This window comes from Talpa occidentalis, unplaced genomic scaffold (assembly GCF_014898055.3).
Source record: "Talpa occidentalis isolate TD23 unplaced genomic scaffold, MPIMG_talOcc4v2.1 talOcc4.17, whole genome shotgun sequence".
Lineage (NCBI taxonomy): Eukaryota > Metazoa > Chordata > Mammalia > Eulipotyphla > Talpidae > Talpa > Talpa occidentalis.
In genome coordinates, this window is record NW_023601754.1 from 33,455,870 (window position 1) to 33,470,392 (window position 14,523).

The 14,523-nt window shown below is 44.6% G+C and overlaps 1 long non-coding RNA gene across 4 annotated transcripts in view; it reads right to left on the reverse strand.

Moving 5' to 3' along the window:
• Positions 1 to 3,181: 3,181 nt before the first annotated feature.
• The window catches only part of LOC119249240 (uncharacterized), a 153,207-nt gene continuing 141,865 nt past the window's right edge, over positions 3,182 to 14,523 (reverse strand). For 3 of the 4 annotated variants that reach the window (XR_005126114.2, XR_008552480.1, XR_005126113.2), the window contains exons 6-7: positions 3,953 to 4,467; positions 3,182 to 3,748 (exon numbers count right to left, since the gene is read on the reverse strand). This is a non-coding gene — a long non-coding RNA (uncharacterized LOC119249240). The remainder of the gene's footprint in view (positions 3,749 to 3,952; positions 4,468 to 14,523) is intronic. The other variant, XR_005126112.2, reaches the window with a different exon arrangement.

The following is a 14,523-nucleotide window of genomic DNA, read 5'->3' on the forward strand; positions in this document are numbered from 1 at the left end:
CTGTTTTCCTCAGCTTTAATCAGTTTTTTAAAAGCATTTTATCCATTTCATCTAACTTATTATAAACTGTTACTTATTGCTGTCAAACTTAATGCAAATTTGAGCAAAATATCTTCTGATTTTTTCAATCTACAGTATGTGTAAGCACTATTGCTAGTGGTGGGTTTTATTTTGTTCCTGATGGTATTACTGCTGTCCTTCATTCTGATGTCTTTTTCCATTTGACCGATTTCGATACTTTCCTTTGGATTTTGTTTTCACTAGCTTCTTGATGGGGGTGCCTTAAATCATCAATATCATTATTATTAAGTCCCCATTTTTTTAAGAATAGGGACTTATATTAATTTTTAATAACTTAGGCTGTATCTTTCCTCTGTGTTCTGTTTGCATCACATAATGTTTGATATGTCCCATTACATGAGCTCTACATCCAACATATTCTCTAATTTCCATTTTGAATTCTCCTTTGACCCAAGAGTGCTCACACACGCTTTTTCTTTATTTCTCTCCTTCCTTGCCAGTTGGATTAACCACTTATCTTTTAATTAATCCATTTTCTCTTTATTAGCTTTTTAGTTACAGAACTTGATAATTTTAATGTGTTTCACTATATGCAACCTAACTTATTAGAGTCTAATAAATATTAATGCTTCCATTATTTCCAATAGATTCTAGAGCTTGTTAACATTCTAATGCCATAGTGCCCTTTCTTAGCTTTTGTTATTGTTGTCATGCAATTAAATTCTAAACTTCATAAAATTACTAATAAAATAGTAATTGCTACTATTTTTTACACTTAATATTCATGTGGATTTCACTACATACTTACTCTTTCTGTCTCTACACACCATACTTCATTTCTGTATGTCACCACTTTGGGCTGAAGGACTTCCCTTAGTATTTCAGTTGGTTTTCTGGCAGGAAATTCTACTTGTTTTATATTGGGAAATGTCTTATTGGTTCACTGTGCTTGAAAGACATTTTCTCTTTGGATGCAGCTCTAGCTTGGGCCAGCTATTTTTCTTCATTCCTGTAAATGAACATCCATTGAATTACAGTGTTCATCTCCTACTTAGAAGTCATGTGTTAGTCTTACTCTTGCTCTGTCAATCTCTCTTGCCTCTTTCCCATGACTGCTTGTAAGGTTTCCTCTTGGGAACTCAACAGGGTGACTAGGGGGTGATCCTTGTGTGAATTTGTCACATATTTTCAAATAAGATTAATACATTACAGAAAAGGTGGAATTTAACCAAAAAAGTCAAGTCTTAGGAAATAACCCACAAATTTCTAGAACAACAACAAATGATAGCTGATATGTGACAAGGGGTGATTCTTGTGTTTATCCTGTTTACAGTCCCTGAGTGTCTTGAATCTGTAAGGTGATGTCTTTAATCACTTTCGGAAATGATGTTGGCCTTTGCTTCATTGAATTAAACTCAGTCTCGTTTTTGTTTTTTTTTTTTAATCCTCCCTATGTGGATGTCCAGTGATACTTTTCACCATAAGTGACTGCTATTCTACACATTTCTGGGGATTTGTTTTCCCTTTTCTTTCTCTGTGAGCTTTAGCCTATATACTATTGGTTCTACTCTAGTTCACTAGTATTTTCGAGTCCAACATGCTATTGATTTATTTATTTATTTATACAAGCACTGGGTACAGTCAGAAGTACGGGAGGGCAAGAGAATTCACCAGAGCCAGAGCAGGGAACAGAACAGGCAGAAGGACTGAAGTACACTGCTGAGGGGTGCAGCGGGCGGCAGGAGAGGTCTGCGCGCTATGTGTGACCCTCTCCCGGTGGCCAGGGATCGAACCAGCGCTGCAGAGGCTGGGGGCTACTTTGCAGCCCAGCGCTCAACCGCTGCGCCACCAGGGGAGGCCCTATTATTTATTTTAAAGATTATTTATTTCAAAGATTTATTTATTTCTATACAAGAACTGGAGTACAGGCCAGATGTGCAGGGTGGGGAGAGGATTCACCAGAGACAGAGCAGGGAACAGAACAGACAGACTGATGAAATACACTGCTGAGGGGAGCAGCGGGCGAGACAGGAGAGGTCTGCTTCGCCATCTGGGATTCTCGCTGGCTGGCTGGGATCGAACCCAGGCTGCAGAGGCTGTAAGACAGCCTCACAGTGCGGCGCTCAACTGTCTGTGCCACCAGGGTTCAACTGCCTGTGCCACCAGGGAGGCCCGCTATTTATTTTTTTAAAGATTTATTTATTTTGCACTTAAGAGCCGGGATGTAGGCCAGAGATGGGAGGGGAAGGGCGAGAGGATTCACCAGAGACAGAGTGAGGAGCAGAAATACACTGCTGAGGGGAGCAGCATGGGGAGACAGAAGAGGGCAGTATGAACCAACATACTATTTGACAGGTGCTGTAGTGGTGGTGGTTGTTAGCATCAATTATCATTTGTTCTTGAAATTTGTGGGTTTTTTCCAAGACTTGAGTTCTTTGGTTCAATTCCACCTTTTCTGTAATATATTAATCTTATTTGAAAATAAGTGACAAATTCATTATCTGGATTACCTACTTACTTTTTTAAAATCTTAGTCCTTTTTTTTTTTTTTTTCTTTTTGAAAGCCAGACATTGTTTTAAGTGTTATAGGGGCTTTGAATGATATTACCTTTTTATCAGAAAGATATCTTCTGACTACCTTGGGCAGGTAGGGAAGGGGGGAATGAATACAATCTAATGAGGTATATAGCTGACTTAAGCTAGAACTTCAGTTAGAAAAGCATGTCCATCAACTACTGATTTGTTTTCATTTTGGGGGGTGTTTATCTGGGTCATGCTTCTCTGACAGATCCCAAACTCAGTGATTGACCCAGCCACTGAGCCCACCAAGACGTCATAGATATTTCAGCTGCTCTTGGTTTCTTATTCCCTTGCTCGAGTGCAACTAAAGAATAAACAAATGTCTTCAGGTGGAACCTGGGGAGAGTGAATGACAAAAAAGCAATTATCACCTCTGTGAGCCTTCCCTCTCTCTTAGATCTTCACCCCTCAAATCTTAGTTGTCTCTGATGTCTTCTGACAGTTGCTAGATTTTTTTTTTAAAAAATCTGTTTTTCTATTTTTTATTTCCTGGTGAAAGTGTTGATCTGCTACCAGGTATTCCAGCATAACCAAACGAAAAAAAGTCTGTGGTATAACTTGAATTACAAATTTTGTGCAATCACTGTATTTTATTTCAAAAGCAAATCTTATGATACGAGAGTAACTGTTGCATCGCCTACTTATCATTTTCCATGAAAAAGGAAATTTACAGAGAGAAATACTTTTTATTTGGATGAAAATTCTGTAATCTGTAAAATACATGGGGCAAAAAAGAAAACACCCCTAGTAGGTTCTGAAAGAGGGCTGAACTGGGGACTTTGGAAAACACCTGCTAACTTTAGTTAAGCTCTGAAACACTGCCACTCTGTGGTAACTCGGAGACACAGCAGCACCCTCCAGATAACTAGAGATAGGGTGCCCAGTAAATTGCTTCTGAATTTTCTTCCATTGTTGGAGGCCAAGACCTCCTCATTCAGTGAAACAATTCAGCTGTTCCATACTTAGTCCCCTGCGTCTCTCTCCCAATCCAGTTTTCCAAGTCCAGTCCAGTTGCACTTCTGTCTTAAGAGAACTTGAGCCTAAAAGCAAAGGGTGAAGGTTCCAGAGTCTCAATTTTGGCTCAGGCACCTGGGAGTAGTGTGGTGGTAGGCTCATTACTTCCCTTTCTCAGCATCGGTGTTGTCATCTAGGAAAAAAACCAAAATGAATTTTAGCATGCATAATCATTTCGTGAAAAATCTGAGTTATACACTTTTTCTGTTTGTGATACTTCTAATGCAATGACTTTTTTTTTTAAAGGCTAATGATATGTACTTGTAGATGTATCCTTAAAAGATTGTTCTTGGCTTCTAGATGCATCGTGCCCCTTCTCAGTGAGGCCTAAACCAACCTTTCTTTTCAAAATTGTTTTCTTCTCATGCCAACCACACACATCCACACATCCGTCTCCTTGACTGTTCTTTATTTTTGCCTACAGCACTTTCCATCATCCAAAATGTTGTATGTTGGAAACACTGTTTTCTCTCTTTTCCTCGTGGGATGCAGCGTCACAAAGTCAAGCTGTTTGTTGGGTTAATTCATTGGTTCACAAGTGCCCAGAAATGGGTCTGCAGGCAGCAGATGTCACAGTTCTCGTGATGCTTAAACCGGACTTGCGCGCAGTTCCTGGCGCCTGAGAGAGCTCACATTTAAAGAACTTATCAGGACTTCTGGAGGCTTTTGTTGTCAGATCTTAAATACAGTTTGTGGATGAGAAAGGCCTGGAGAAGTACATGCCATCGCTTTAGATATTGCTAGGAAAGAAAAGCGAGTTCGTACTACTGAATTGTATGCTTTCCAAGGGTGACTCTCAGGGTTCGTGAAGTATGTCACACTGCAGCTTTTTTCTTAAGTGGGTGGTTAGCTCTGCAAGAAAGAAGAATGTTTAGCTTCTGGTTCCGACATTCACTTACTCTTTGATTATATTCAGGCCACTAACCTCTAGTTTTCCCTCTCCCATTGACAAATTGAGTGACTGGTTAGTGGCAATTCTAGAATCCTTTCAGTTCTTACATATATCCTCCCTTTCTAAACGACTGACATCTGCAGAGATGAAGAGACAGGGAAGCAGGTGGGGAGCATGTCACCCTGTTGCTCTGAAGCTGGGGTACATACTTTAGGGGGCATTAGGTTTAGAGGCCACATACTGAATTAAGCACACGGATGGTGCAAATACTCATGTTTCTGCAAATACTCATGTTTCTGCATGTCCATACAATAATCGATTTAATCTTTTTAAGCAAAAAATGAGCCAATGAATATGTTTCTTCGTTTCCGAACTACTTTCCGAGAAGCTATTTTTTCCAGTCCAAAAAAGCTAGTTCACGGATCACAAAGGCGCTGATTCCTCTGGTTGCGTAGCAGAGTGTACCTCTGGGGCCATCTGGTATCTCAACACTTAAGGAAATTAGCTTTGTTTAATTTGAGTGAGTTAGAAAACTCCATTGTCACAATGTGAGAATGTTCCCATTACCTAATTAACGGGGCTTATTAGAGTGGTAGCTACTGAAGTCCGCGAACACCCACCATATGTGCCGTTGAAGCAGAGATCAGACAGGTCTCTTTGTAATTACACTAATAGTTACTCCTCTCGCTTTACTTCACTCTCCTCTAAGCCCAGTGCAAAACGTATCTCCTGAATTTTAGCAGTGGCGAGTAACAGGCATTGTAAATGGACTTGAGGGATCGAGGCCACCGTGGACAGCCCCATGTCTGTCACTGGTGGCTAACACCTTAGCCACTTCCCCAAATGCCTTTCCCTGTGTCTCACTGGAGACACCACAGGTCAGCTGCCATATGGCTACGCTGTACCCAACTCCTCACAGAAATACACTCCTGAGACACCTTTAGAGCAAAAGCTTTGCTAAGTAGAAGAGCTCAGCATATATCATTTCCTCATTGAAACAATGCACAAGATCAGATTGTATAAATCTGATAAATAAAAAGCACACTCCTGCATGTTACCTATCAGCATGAAAATATGATGTGCTGACAAATCAGAATCATCCAGAAGTCACTTCCTTAGCATCATGACCAAAGTTGTTAATGGATATATTTTAAATTTTATTCTCAGATATATTAAGGATTAGAAAGTCATTCGGGATACCCTGTTCTGAGGGCAAAGTGGTATCAAGAGGCAGAGACCCTGGATCTTGTATACAAAGAGAATTACAGCAAACCCCACAGCAATTACAGGAACAATTTTAATAGTCACCTACTTACGTCTCGGTAGGTAGTGGGGAATGACATGCATTCTCCAAAAAATCCTAGGAGTCAATGCTCTTTTCCCCATTTTAAAAGTGAGATGATTGCATCTTAGAGCTGAGAATTAATCTCAAATCAATCTGACCCCGTGTCTTTCTAGCCTGTGAGCATGCCCCCATCCAGGCCTGAATTAAAGGACTGGCTCACAGTAAAGAGTTTGTGGATATTTTTCCCCTGAATGTCTCTATAATGCTTTTGCATAGGTTAATCACTTATTCAGAGTGTTTGCTTAACAAATAAATGTCTGAAGTCTAAGGGAAATCCTAATAGCTGAAGGGAATATGAGCTTATAATATAGATTCTTAATTAGAAAACAAATCTTCCTGCCCAACGAATACATGAAACAGCTATCAAGAAAATGAAAGATGCACAGATAACAAGTATTTTCCAGTCTCTTGGGGCTACTGCTGCATTTAATGGAGAGAGAAAGAGAGAGAGACAGAGGGGCTGTGGGAGAGTGAGATTGATTTTTATCTGTGTAAATCAGGTTTAAATTCATTCTCTCCTGAAAGATTCAAAATTTGAAGAAAGGGAAGAATGTTCTGATCGTCCCTGCAGTATATAAAATACAAGAAAATACATAAAACCTCTATTTTCTATACAATATGAAATAAATATATCAATGAAATATATAAATATATAAAACACTATATAAAATCATCACATCTGCAGAAAATAGGATCCAAATAAGGAGATAAAAATTAAAGTCAGTATTTTCAACTTGAAAATCAGTGTTAAATGCCAAATCTATGAGTCTGTCTACACCGGTGGAATCTTCTCTTCCTCCCCCCTGATACTCAGCTGGGGAGACATAATGTAGAACTTGTAATTCCCTCCTCAGTGCTTTTTTGTTCACCCTTTTTTTCTTAATGCAATGTATGATCCAGAGGTATTGGATCACACCCTGTCAATGACACGTGGTGTGTATGCCACCACACCTACCGCCCTAGCCCCATAGTTTTCCACTATAGTCCACTCACTGGCCATCTTCCCCCACCCCTGTTAGCCTCATTTGTAAAGTCAGATTTCTAGAAATTGTTGCTGTGCAAAGTTTTTCAGTGTTTTTTTTTTTTTAAGATTGATTTATTTATACAAGCACTGGGTACAGTCAGAAGCGCGGGAGGGCTAGAAAATTCACCAGAGCCAGAGTGGGGAGCAGAACAGGCAGACAGATGAAGTACACTGCTGAGGGGAGCAGCGGGCACGGCAAGAGAGGTCTGCGTGCCATGTGGGACCCTCGCCAGCGGCCGGGAATCTAACTGGTGCTGCAGAGGCTGTGGGCAGCTTCACAGCCCAGTGCTCAACCACTGCGCCACCAGGGAGACCCAGGATGGGTTTCTTTCTAAGCTCTCAATTCTATTCCATGGTTCTGTGTGGCTGTTCTTATTCCAGTACCATACTGTATTGATCACTACAGCTTTGTAGCATAGTGTGAATTCTGGGGCTGTGATACCACCTTTCTTCCTCACTTTTGTTAGGAGAGCTTTGGCTACTGGAGATATCTTATGGTACCATGTAAGTTTCAGTAGTGTTTCTTCTATTTCTTTGAAGAATGCTATTGAATCTTTGATAACAATTTTATAGAATTGTATATTTTGGGGGGTAAGATGGTCATTGTAACAATGACAGTTCTAAATATCATTGGTAAGGAGTATCTTTCCATTTCTTTGTGTCCTCTTCTAACAATCTCTAAGAGTTTTCATTGTACAGGTCCTTCATGCTCTTTGTTAAGTATACTCCTAGGTATTTCATTCTTTTTAATGTAATTTTTATAGATTTATTTATGCATACAAGAACTGGGGTAGAGACCAGAGGTGTGAGGGGTAAGCGGATTCACCGGAGACAGAGTGGGGAACAGAACAGACAGATGTACTGAAATCCACTGCTGAGGGGAGCAGCGGGCGAGCCAGGGGAGGTCTGCTGTGCCATATGGGTAGGTCCCTGGCTGGGGATCGAACTGCTGCTGCAGTGGCTGGCAAACACTTGATAGTGCTGTGTCTTTAACTCCTGTGCCACCGGGGAGGCCCCTGATGTAATTTTTAAATGGGATTGTTTTCATTATTTCTTTCTCTTCTAGTTCACTGTTTGCATAGAGGAACACAACTGATTTTGGTAGTGTTTTTTTTTTTTTTTTTTTTCCTAACCTGCCACTGTACTGTAGTGTTTTGTTTGAAATTTTTAGTGGAGTCTTTAGAATTTCCTATGTATATTATGTCATCTGTAACTAGTGATAGTTTTGCTTTTCCCGCCAATTTGGTTTCATTTATCCTTTTTCCTAATCATCCTAGCTAGATCTTCCAATTCTATGTTGAATAGTAGTGGTAAAAGTAGACATCCTTGGGCCTCCCTCATGGCGCAGGTGGTTAAGCGCAGCAAAGCGGTACACAGCCTCTGTAGTGCCTGTTAAATCCCTGCCGGCCTCGGAGCAACCCACATGGCGCACAGACCTCTCCTGTCTCGCCCGCTGCTCCCCTCAGCAGTGTATTTCGTCAGCCTGTCTGTTCTGTTCCCTGCTCTGTCTCTGGTGAATCCTCTCACCCTCCCGTGCATCTGGCCTTTACCCCGGTTCATGTATAAATGAAATAAATCTTAAAAAAAGTAGACGTCCTTGGTTTGTACCTGATCTTAGAGGAAAGCTTTCAGGTTTTTATCATTTACAATGATGTTAGCTGTTGGTTTGTGAGTATGGCCTTTATTATGTGGCAGTATATTCCATCTATACCCATTTTTTTGAAGATTTTTATCATAAATGAATTGAATATTATCAAATTACTTTCTTTGCATCTTTTGATAAAATCATGGATTTTATCTGTTGTTTATGTGGAGAAATATATTGATTTTTGGGTATCGTACCATTCCTGCATCCCACTTGCTCATGGGTGGTGGTATTAATGCACTGTTGAAATTGGCGTGTTTAGATTTTGTTGAGCATTTCAGCATCTGTTAGAGAAAGAAGTTTTTCACTATTTCTTTGAATATGTGCTGTTCTTTACCCCTTCTGGAATAACCATGATTCTTACATTGTCTTTGCTAATAGAGTCAGATAATTTCCAGATGTTTCCACCAGTTTCTTGCTGCTTATTCCTCTACCGGGATCCTTTGTGCATTATCATCTTTGGGGGGACTGAGTCAAAGCTTCATTGCTTTTCTTCAGAATTCTTAACCACCTCTACTGATCATTTCACATCTTGTAGCTCCATTTTTTTAGATTCAATTTCTGTCTTTTCTTCACTGATTTTTTTTTTTTTTTTTTTTTTTTGGTGGGACCCTTGCCGGTGGCTGGGGATCGAACTGGCGCTGCAGAGGCTGCGGGCAGCCTCGCAAAAGCGCTCAACCGCTGCGCCACCAGGAGGAGGCCCTGATTTTATTTCTTGGGACATTGTTTTGTTTTGTATCCCCTCACAAGCTTTTCTGTGTTTTCCTCCATGTTCTTAATTTATCATGGCAATTTTGAACTCTGAGAGGAAGAAAAGATGTTCCATATCTTCTTGGATACATTCAGGAAGTTGTTCGCTTCTTGTGGTGACGTTCCCTGAGGAGCCCATGTGCCTGTTTTGCGGCTTTCAAATTTAATTTTCAAGAGGTATCCTCGGCAGCTGTGAGGAGGCTTGCTGAGCTGCTACTATTCCAGCAGGTGGCGCTGTGGGATTTTTTTAAAGCTTTCCCTGGTTTTACATGATTTTCAGTATTTGGCCTTTGCAGGCTTCCATGTCATACATCAGAGACACCTGATCTGCAGCTCTGACTGATGAGGTACGGTAGGTGCCCAGAGGGGTGAGTGGCTGGCAAGAGTTGGGAGGGGAAGTTAGATCATGTTTGTGGAACCTCAGCTATCCCACCCCGCAGGGGTTCCAGACCCAAGTCTCTGTAGTCTGTGCCATTTGCACACTTCATAGGTCAGTACCAGTCCAGAGCCACAGGCAGGGGTGGGGGGGGTACAATGGCCTTCTGTTTTCTGCTGGGCGCCTGTGCTTGGGCACACCAGCTTGTGAACGTGTCTGCTGTCAGTCAAGGCTGTGCCCTTATATCACTCGCTACAGATAGCCCAGGCTGTTAGCCAAGCAGGAGCAAAGCGCTGAAAGGCGAGGTGGGCTCCCACTCCAGACCGCAGCCTCCCATCCCCTCTCTCCACCTGCCTGTGTGGGGACTGGAAACCGTCAGTGTCCCTTGTGGGACACTCTGCCCTGCTTTGATGTCTAAGAGGTTGTAGTTTTGTCTCAAATCATAGGGCTCTCTGGATACCTTCCAGCTTACTCCTCTAATGCCTTCTTCTCTTGACTTTTGTCTTTTTTTAAGTACTTTCATAAATTAATATTTTTTAAAGATTAATTTATTTATGCATATAAGAGTAGCGGTGTAGACCAAAGGTGCAGGGGGTAGGGGGAGAGGTGAGAGGATTCACCAGAGACAGAGTGGGGAGCAGAGCAGGTGGCTCTACTGAAATACACTGCTGAGGGGAGCAGCGGTTGAGTCAGGAGAGGTCTGCTGCGCCATGTGGGTAGCTCCCTGTCCGGGGATGGAACTCATGCTGCAGTGGCTGCCGATAGCTTCATAGTGCTGATGCTTCACCAACCTTGTACCACCAGGGAGGCCCTATAAATTTAATATCTTTTGAAAAACTAAGATGACTAAAAATGAGAGATGTGGTCTGTTGGTTATCAAAACACAATCTGTAAGGCAAATGTTACAGCTTTCTAGGACCAGGGTTGCTGGTTTGTCCTGCACAAATCTGCATTGTCCCTCGTGACCTCTAGTGTGAGCTTATTGCAACAGTTTTACAATAGAGTGGTGAAGGCAGTTGTGGTTACCAGAATTATTCTAAGCCACAATTGTCTTGCCAAGGTGTTGTTCCTGGGTTATTTTTTTTAAATTTATTTTTACATCATTGATCATTTTTAAACAATATCCGCTTTCCCCCACCCCCTCAGGTGGAGTCCCCATAGAATTTCCTTCCCCAATGCACCCGTGCACCATCACCTCAGTCCCCTGTGCTCCTCCCTCCTTCCCTGTGATCCCTCTCCCACCTCCTCCCCTGCAGGATGTCTCTGATTTATAATTTTCTGTTTTTGTTTTGTTGTGTTTTGTATTGCTATTTTTTCCCCCTGATGCCTTATTTGGTTCCCCTATATTCCTTTCTTTTTTCCTTCTGGCTTTACTGAGCATAATTCCTTCTAGCTCCATCCACATTGCTGTGAATGGCACGAGTTTATCTTTTTTGAATGCTGAGTAATATTCCATGGTGTATATGTACCACATCTTCTTGATCCAGTCATCTATTTTGGTGGCATTTGGGTTGTTTCCAGGTTTTACCTATTAAAAGTAGTGCTGCAAAAAATAGGGGTACAGGTGCCCATGAATTATTCTGATATAATCCCACGCCATTCCTATGATGGACTAGCTAGTGTTTATTTGCTTAAAAATGTATGTCCTGGGGGAACTTCTTCATGTCAAAGACTGTGTATAGATTCCTCTCTAAAGCCCCAGTTTCTACAAGTGGTGGATATATTGGTAGGTGATAATTGCCTGGGTTGGTTGTGGTAAAAACCCTTAAACTTACTTGAAATAGAAACTTACTTTGTTGCTTTAGAAAAAAGAAACAAGTCCCAAGAAACCAAAACAAACAAAAAAATAATAAGGAAACCTTAATTTATTCATAACCCAAATCTCAGCAAAACTCCTATCACCTGGTCAAGCAGATATCCACTAGGTTATTCAAGAAAATAATAGCTTATCGCACGCTCATTCATTATGGTCCGTGCCCTTCAGAATACAGAATGGAAAATAAATGTTACTGTATTTGTTGTTCATTGTTCTTATGTGGGGGCAAGAGTACATTCAGATGGTTCAAAATCTGAGAGAAGAATCCATACAAGTGGCCTCTCCACATCCCTCCATGCCACTCAACGCCTGCTTCATGGAAGCCGCGTCCCCAGGCTCTGGGGGGTTGGTAGGGAGTCCCTGCAAAGACATCAGGTTTCTCCGCTTCCGTCGTTTTCCACTGTGCAAGGTGAAAACGGCACAGGCATCGCCTCGCGGGCTGTAGGCCCCCAGGCTGGCACAGGGCCCGCGGGGCGGCGCGCCTGGGCAGTGGCCAGGCCAGTGTCTCTTTCGTCGCTGCTGAGACAACGGACATGCCTCGGCTGGTGGCCTCCTCCGCCTCCCGGGCCCGTAGCTTTTAGTCCTCGTTGTCGTGCTCTGCCTGGAGCCAAGCAACCACCCCTGTTCCCATAGTCACAGGATGACTGGGCCTCTGTGGCTAGTCCAGGAGAAGCCGCATCTCAAGGTAGGCCCTTCCTCTTCAGGGCACGGGGAGGGCTCGCTGGGCTCAGCCGCGGGGCACAGGCGGCGAGAGGGCCCGCTGTGGCCGACTTCAGGTGAGAGCCGCGTTGCCTGCACACAGGGTGGCGGAGCACCCGAGACAGAAGCGAGAGGAGCGGCGCGCGCGAGAGAACAGGACAGAGACACAAAGATGGAGGCAGAGCGCTGCAGAGACAGATGCGAAGCGGTGGAGACTGGTGGAGGGGGAGACGATGAGACCTGCGGAGCCAGAGGAGGGAGAGACCGGGGGAGAGAGAGAGTCTGACTCAGAGACGGGCTGGGATCCCAAGACATTGCTGGGGGGAGCAAGGAGGGGCACAGACAGAGAGAGGAAGGAGGAAGGAGACTCCTGGAGACGGCTGGAGGGAGCAGGCAGGGAAGGAGGGAGACAGGAGGAGATGGAGACAGTCAGTCGTGGATGGCGATCCACAGAGATGAGAGAAAGGCGAAGGTGGAGAGACAGAAGCGAGAGACAGAGACACATGGAAGAGACACCAACAGGGAGAGAGAGGGAGGGGAGAGGATGGAGAGAGAGGGGAGAGAGAGAAGAGAGAGGGGGGAGAGAAATAGAGAAGAGAGGGAGGAGGGAAGGGAGAGAAGGGAGAGGAGAGAGAAGTGAGAGAGAGAAGAGAGGGAGGAGGGGGGAGGGAGGGAGGAGAAAGAAGAGAGGGAGGAGGGGGGAGAGAGGGAGGAGAAGAGAGAGAAGAGAGAGGGGGGAGAGGGAGGAGGGGGGGAGAGAGAGAGGGAGGGGAAAGAAGGGAAGAGAGGAGAGAGAGAGGAGAGAGGGGAGAGGGAGAGGGAGGAGGGAGGAGAGAAAAGAGAGAAGGGGAGAGAGGGGGTGAGAGAGATGGAGAAAAGAGGAAGGGGGAAGAGGGGGGAAGGAGAGGGGAGAGAGGAGAGAGGGAGGAGGGGAGAGAGAGGAGAGAAGAGAGGGAGGAGAGAGAGAAGAGAGGGAGGAGAGGAGAGAGAGAGAGAGAACCGTGGAAGCAGGAGAGTCGGACACGCCGAGAGGAAGGACACGCAGAGAGAGGGATGACAGGACTGCCAGGCCATGAGGCGCAGATGCAGGACGGGCAGATGCAGAGAGACAGCAGCAAAGATGAGAGGCGGGGGAAGACTGGGGCGGGGGGGTGTGAGAGAAAGGAGAGAGCAGAGACAGACATAAAGGAGAGGACAGGAAACAATGAGACGCCCGGTTGGGGCTAGAGAGGAGCTGCAGAAGAAACACAGATGGAGGGAGAGAGACATAGGAACACAGCACCATGAGGGACTAGGGCCTACCTGGTGGCGCAGCGGGTTGAGCGCAGCGCTGTGAAGCTGACCGCAGCCTCTGCAGCGCAGGTTCAATTCCCACCCAGCCAGGGAGATTCCCACATGGCGCGGCAGACTCTCCTGTCTGACCCGCTGCTCCCCTCAGCAGTGTACTTCTTCGTCATTCTGCCTGTTCTGCTCCCCACTCTGTCTCTGGTGAATTCTCTCACCGCCCCTCACCCCATGCCTCTGACTATCCCCCAGTTCTTGTATAAATAAATAAATTTTTAATAAAAAAAGAGGGACTAGATGAGAGATACAGAGGTGGCAGGAGAGGACATGGACGAGACGAGACAGACAGGCAGGTGAGTTAGAGAGAAACACAGCCATGAGAGAGACAGAATGGAGGACAAAGACACGCAGGCAAGCTGAAAGAGGAGCAGAGACAGACTGGGTAGATTGTGTCCTCTTTGTCTCTTCAGCAGGTGACGGAGGAGAGAGAGCCTCAGAGTGGAGATGAGACAGGACATAGCGACTCAGAGAGAGACAGACAGAAACAGAGGCAGAGAGACACTCAGGAAAGGAGACAGGGTCAGACGGATTCAGAACAGGGGAGAGAGTCAAAAAGAGAGCCAGCAAGAGCAGAGACAGCGCACGGAGGGGGCCACAGACAGATCAGGAGGCGGCACAGGTAAGGGGCAGTCGAGACACAGGCAGCCTGGAGAGGGAGACAGATGAGTGCAACATAGAAATAAGAGAGAGAGCTGCAGGAAACAGAAGAAGAAACAAGGATAGATACAGCAGAGAGAGACCCATACAGAAACAGAGTAAGGGCCTCCCCCGCGGCGCAGTGGGTCAAGCACAGCGCTGTGATGCTGTCTGCAGCCTCTGCAGCGCAGGTTCAATTCCCGGCCAGCCAGGGAGCTACCCACATGGTGCAGCAGACCTCGCCTGCTGCTCCCCTCAGCAGTGTATTTCAGTCAGTCTGCCTGTTCTGCTCCCCACTCTGTCTCTGGTGAATCTCTCACCCTCCCATGCCTCTGGCCTGTACCCCAGCTCTTGTATAAATAAGTAAATCTTAAAAAAAAA